Source organism: Oryctolagus cuniculus, chromosome 16, assembly GCF_964237555.1.
Source record: "Oryctolagus cuniculus chromosome 16, mOryCun1.1, whole genome shotgun sequence".
NCBI classification, from domain to species: Eukaryota; Metazoa; Chordata; class Mammalia; order Lagomorpha; family Leporidae; genus Oryctolagus; species Oryctolagus cuniculus.
Window position 1 is genome coordinate 70,906,755 of NC_091447.1, and position 6,966 is coordinate 70,913,720.

Below are 6,966 nucleotides of genomic sequence, written 5' to 3' on the forward strand. Positions count from 1 at the left end.
TCGTTTGCAAAGAGGGATAGTTTGACTTCTTGCTTCTCAATTTGTATTCCTTTAATTTCTTTTTCTTGTCTGATGGCTCTGGCTAAAACTTCCAGAACTATATTGAATAGCAGTGGTGAGAGTGGGCATCCCTGTCTGGTGCCAGATCTCAATGGAAATGCCCAGTTCTCCCATCTTCACGACAATCGAGAATGTATTTTATGAGAACAAAGTAAAATTCTGGTTATGATTCTCCCCCTTGCAGTTCCAAAAGTAGGTGAAAGTATTGTGCATCCACAAGCTTTCAAGGTAGAAATAGCACTGTCTTCCATCTCTACCCAGAACAGAAGACTGATTCCGCCTCCTGCAATCCAGAAGCACATCTCCACACTATGGGTGGGAGTGTGAGTGAGGGGACAGAAGTCTGATCACTATTAAGTTAATCCCTTGTGTCCCTGAAGGCACTTGTCTGCCTAAGTAACAAGTAAAGATTCTCCAAAGGATGATACACACTGGAAATATGCATACCTTAGAAAACTATGGGGTATATTAAAGGAGGTTGAGGCAAGCAGAAATTTTTTTTTTTTACAGGCAGAGTGGACAGTGAGAGAGAGAGACAGAGAGAAAGGTCTTCCTTTACCCTTGGTTCACTCTCCAATGGCCGCTGTGGCCGGTGCACTGCAGCCGGTGCACCATGCTGATCCAAAGCCAGGAGCCAGGTTCCTAACCCTGTCTCCCATGGGGTGCAGGGCTCAAGCACTTGGGCCATCCTCCACTGCACTCCTGGGCCATAGCAGAGAGCTGGCCTGGAAGAGGGTCAACCGGGACAAATTCCGGCGCCCCAACCGGGACTAGAACCTGGTGTGCCAGCGCTGCAGGTGGAGGATTAGCCTAGTGAGCCGTGGCGCCGGCCACAAGCAGAAATTTTCAACATGAAGGGAGAGAAATTTATGAAAGCAGAATCACTGAGGTGAAAGACCTACCAGGAGGATTCACAAGCTGTCCAAGTGTCTGAGTCTTATCCATGAAATTTGCATGGAGGAGGGAACACAAAGCAGAATCCACAAAAATTCAGATGCAAGACTGAGAAGTCTTCTGAGGTCATGATGCAAATGGAACAAGGGCGCCTAGTGTGAAACGGCTCATTAGCCAGAGAGGCTGTAATGTAGACAGCCTTGCTTGCCACTTGTCACATGAGCCGAAAGGCAGGCAGTACTCAGCGTACCTTTTAAAGGAAGAGGTACATGTGGCAAAATGGAATTTGAAAAGCGCCACAAGTCTAGAGCATCCTAGAATCATCCTGGACACTGAACAAATAGTGGCCATTAATCTACCCTCCAAGCATCATCTCATTAATCCCATTCAGATTTCAAGGCAACACGTTTCATTACTTTGGTTCAACTGGACATGGGTAAGACTCAGCCTCCGTAACAGGGTTTAACTGAGTTCCTGCCTTGCTGACACTGTGGTGAGAGAGTTATTTTGGAAAATATTTCATTTGAAATTTATATCTATAGGAAAATCACAGTAGCTCTACTATAAACTCCTGTAAGCCCCTTGCCCTGTTTACATGATTAGCTGACATATGCCCCTTCAATATAGGGCAGATAGCCTCAAAATACAACACTCTCTTCAATAACCAAACCCTGTAATCTAAACATCATCATTTCAACACACATCCAACTGATGGTCCCAGAAAAATTCTATCAGCTGAGCCAACGCTTCCCTCCCAATCCGGTCCTCTTCCCTTTAGTCTGGAACATATCTCAAGCTTCTCCCTCACTTTCTTGCCCCAGGTTAATAAGCTCATATGATTCAAACCCAGATCTGCCCAATGTCTAATTCAGAGAACAGAATTTCTATGTCATCAGGACAAACCAGCTCTGTGTGCCCACATTGGGTCACCCCACCCACCTACCACTAGAGATGGGAACTTGATAGATGGATGATATTTCTGTCAGGATTCTCTGTGAACACACAGACTATTTTTACTTCAATGTAAAGGAGGATATTTTTGTTTGTGTGGAAAAGGACAGGAAACAAAAACAAGCAGAAAGGAAATTTTTATCCATTGGTTTATTCTCCACCTGCCTACAATAGCCATGGTTGGCTGAGCTGAAGCTGGCAGCCAGGAAATCACTCCATTCTCCCAAAAAGGTGAGAGGGAACCACACAGTTGAGCAATCACCTTCTGCCTCTCAGGGTCTGCATTAGCAATAAGTTGGAGGCAGGAGCTTGAGTGAAGCCTCAAATCTAGACATTCCAGTATGGACACAGACATCTTAACTTCTATGGTATTTAAAGGGGAGACAGTCTGAGTTTATGGCAATATCACAATCCTCCTACAACCCCATCCACCAACCATGGCAACCTTTGATGATTCTCTCCTGAACCAAGAACCACCACATTGATGCTATGCACTCACCAGAACCACCAAAATATGCTTCCTTGATTATCTCAGGTCTTCATAATTACCTCTTGCACTCTACTACCCCAATGAACTCCACAGCCACAGGAAACCAAAATGAAGTGTATCCTTGGTATTCTTTATCGTGAGATGGGTCTTTAGAGATTTCGTAGCATTTATGGGGTTCCTTCCTGCCCTGGCTATGGCTTGTTACAGCCCATTCAACATCCCCTGTGCTTATAAACAGCTTTGCTGCAGAGGCATAAGAACGTCTCATCCTAGTGTTCCCAGGTTGGTCAACTGTACTAGGGTCAGAGACTCCAGGATTTGGAGTGAAAAGGTGGGTGTAGCAGCCAGGTCAGTGGGCACAGGCTAGGGGGATTCACTTTTCTGGTGTCTAACAGGGCTGAGGGATGACTGAGGACAGAAAGTCTTAAGTTGCTTTCCCTTGATACTGTAGTAGGATGATATTTCTACACAGCTATCAATAGCTAGTGCAAATTAGAGAGGATGTGGTGTTGGGAAAGGGAGCATGACAAAATCTGGGGTGGCCAAGGTGGATGCTGCCCATGAGGATATTGAAAGGAGTGGGAGAGAACACGAAGATCAGACCCCTGCTTTTGAAAAGTAAAAGTAAGCAGGAGACATTTGGCCACCACTGAGGCATCTCACTATGATGTAGCTTTTGACTTGAGATCCCCATGTTCCTGTATTCTTTTTTTTTGAACCTATATATTTTATTCTATTATGATATCTTTCATACCTATGCATTATGAAGTCAACAGAAATCTAATCGCATTCCCATTTGATCTATGCAATCAGAAGCCACATACACACTTTTTTCTTGTATTAATGCCTTTTTTTACTTCCATAAATGGATATTTAGGGATTTCACACAATTTGTAAAACCATGTCTACTGGGACTGGCATTGTGGCATAGTAGGTTAAGCCTCCACCTGCAATGCTAGCATCCCATACAGGCACTGGTTCGAGTCCTAGCTGCTCCACTTCTGATCCAGCTCTCTGCTGTGGCCTGAGAAAGCAGTAGAAGATGGCCCAAGTGCCTGGACTCCTGCACCCATGCAAGAGACCCAGAAGGAGTGCCTGGCTCCTGAATGGCTCAGCTCCAGCCATTGCAGCCATTTGGGGAGTGAACCAGCATATGAAATACCTCTCTGTCTCTCCCTCTCTCTGTAACTTTGCCTCTCAAATAAGCAAATAAATCTTTTCTAAAAATGTCTCCTTTGAGGCAAAATTTTACAATTATAATCAAAGGCAGAACTGCCTTTTTGAAACATACCTTATTTATTAATATAGTAACACATATCTAATTCTTTGAATACTGAGCTGGAGGGGACTCTTCTTTCACAATGGAAAAATCAAGTATATAATATGCAGTGTGTTCAAACATATACACTGAAGAACCCTGCAAAATTTACTCAAAAATCCAGTTTGCTAAGTAATTTCTTCGGAGAGCTACTGAGAGATAAAGTATCCTCATGATACAATCAGGAATCTCTTCAGAATTCATTCTTATAAAAGCAGTTTTAATTATGTCGATCCAAGGAACTGCAATGCTGGCAGATTGGGTAGTGGCAGAGTTTTAGTTTCCCTAAATGTTGTCTCACCTGACTTAGGAGGGCTTGGGAACACCCAAGAGTTATCTTCTACCATTAGGAATAGATCTCTCATTATCTATCCATGATTGGAGAACTGCTTTTTTTTTTTTTGGATAAAATCTTTATATCTCCTGGTAAAGGGGAAGAAGTAGTGTGAAAACAGCTTTGCCATTTGGTGATAGACAGACATGTCTTTTATAAGATGCAGTAAAATTTGTCAAGTGGAGTTTTGTGCTCTTTCCCAAGGTCTTCAGCGCAGGTTAGTGGGGCACAGGCTTTCTTGAATGCAGTTGGCATTTTCAGTTTTCTTAGCCGTTCAGCTTGTACTTGAGTCATCAGATGTAAGTCAGACATTTCCCTCTTCAGTTCCCAGTACACTGTTGCATATTATCCCTTGAAATGCTTGCTCTTCGAAGAGCACTGTTCTTCAGGTTGTCTTCCTCGGATGGATCCATTTGTTTGGCCTTTTGTAGCTCTATTTTGAGATCGCTACATTCTTTCCTCACCAATTCCAGCTCTTTTTCTAAACCATGGATCATCAGGTCACAGTTCAACTTTTCCAATTCCCAGTTCCTTAAAGGAGGATTTGAATTTCTCATCACCTACTGAGTTCCTACTTCTGTTCTTAGCTGAAGCCGTTTTATTTCTTTAGACTGTACCTGTTCATTCAATGCTTTCAGAGGTTCAGGGTTGTTTTGGTTCATTTTATTCAGCGTTGTTCTTCAAAATTTCTCTATCAATGTAAACCTCTCAATATGCATGATAAGCCTTATTTAGTTGTTCTCGTCCCACGGAATACGTCTCTTCATCTAACTGAGCGCCTATAAGCTTTTCTTCCAAAAACCTTACTCGCTTCTTTAAGAATGAGTTCTCCTTCTCTGACTCTTTAAGGCGTTTTTTGATATCCTCATATGCAATGACAAGGGCGAAGCGTGAAGTGACAGATTCATCCCCTGAATATATTGAGACCGGAGTCACTGGATCTCTCTCATGAGCTTTCTCCTGATTCAGAATGCAGATATCATCGTCTATGAGCGCATCCATGACAGCCTGCGGCGGCCCAGGTGAGGCCACCGGGCTTCCTTTACCCAGGGTCGCCAAGGGCCACCAGGGCTCACGCTTTCCTGGAAGACCAGGCCGCTTCTCCAGCAAAGCCAACTGCTGTGGGTGCGCCGTGGAGGAACGCTCATGTCTTTAGCTGCCGCTGCTCCATACCCTCCGCAGACCCGCCCTTTGGCAGGAGCCCTGGAGCTTCTGGAAGGAGCGGCAAGCGGGGCAGGAGCCGCCAGCTAAGGCCCGTTACCCAGCAACACCCGCGTGCGAGACCCGGCCCACAGGCGCTGACTGGCCTCGTCAGAGCACCAGCAACCCTCCCGCGGGGCCTGCCCGCCGGTGCTGGCCGGCTCCTCAGAGCACTCAGCAACCCTCATGCAGGGCCTGCCCGGTGGTGCTGGCCTACTCGTCAGAGTACCCAGCAACCTTCGCGCGGGGCCTGCCCGCAGGTGCTGGCCGGCCTCGTCGAGTACCCAGCAACCCTCGCGCGGGGCCTGCCTGGCGGCGCTTGCCGTCCCCGTCAGAATACCCAGCAGCCCTCACGCGGCCTGCCCGCCGGTGCTGGTCGGCCTCGTCAGAGTACCCAGCGACCCGTGCGTCGACCCGGCCAGCCCGTGTTGGCTGACCTCGTGAGAGTACCCAGCAACCCGCGCGCTGGACGGGCCAGCCCGTGTGGTCCGGCCTCATCATCTTCTACTATTGCTTTCCCAGGTGCGTTTGCAGGGAGCTGGATCAGAAGTGGAGCAGGCAGGACTTGAACCAGTGCCCATATGGGATGTGAGCACGGCAGGCCAGGGCTTTAACCTGCTGTGTCACAGTGCTGGCACGTTATGTATTTTATTTTATTTAGTTAATCTTACTCCTGGCTGTGTAGGATAATACATATTTTTTTGCTTTTGTTAACAAAGCTGAAATGAATAACGGTACACAAATCCTGGTTTACATTGGCTCACTTTTTTATACTATAGTTGCCTGAAAATGGAATTACTGACATATTTCTAGACAGCTTTAAAAAAAATTTTATTTATTTGAAAGTCAGAGTTACACAGAGCGAGAAGGCAAGGCAGAGAGAGAGAGAGAGAAAGGTCTTCCATCCAATGGTTCACTCCCCAATTGGCCACAAGAGCCAGAGCTGGGCCAATCTGAAGCCAGGAGCTTCTTCTGGGTCTCCCACGTGGGTGCAGGGGCCCAAGGACTTGGACCAACTTCTATTGCTATCCTAAGCCACAGCAGAGAGCTGGATGGGAAGTGCAGCAGCTGGGTCTCGAGCCAGTGCCCATATAGGATGCTGGCACTGCAGGCCAAGGTGTTAACCCACTGCACCACAGCAGCAGCCCCTAGACAGCTTTTTGGCAGTATAATTAATACATACTCCCACTAATAACATATGAAAATGCTCGTTTTACTGTTCCCTTACCAACAAACTGATTATGTTTGAAAAACATTGCTATCATTTGGGGGCCTGAAACATGTGTCGAACAGATTAGTAGGTGGCGCCACATCTTTGTTATGCTATCCAGGAGCACTATGAGGGGTTAACTATCTATTAGCCCAAGATTAGATGAAGAAGGTAGAATATTTACTTATTACTCTTACAAACAGCAAACTATTCCAACCCACTTTTCTTGATTGAACTACTTAAAATATAAAATCTTAATGAAACTGAAGGATTTCAATTGACTGCTAGGCCTTAAGGAAAAGAATGAGATTGAAATAAATTTCTTAGACATTGATCAAAAGTAGTATTACTCAACAGCTAATGAACCCATTTTAAATGTATAGTTATCAAATGTTGATCAAAGGTTAACAAACCTCAGTCACCTAGGAAGAATATGTTTAAGGACCCATTGTACAACATGGTGACAATAATTATTAAAAATGTATTCTATGGAAAACATTGTAATTAGA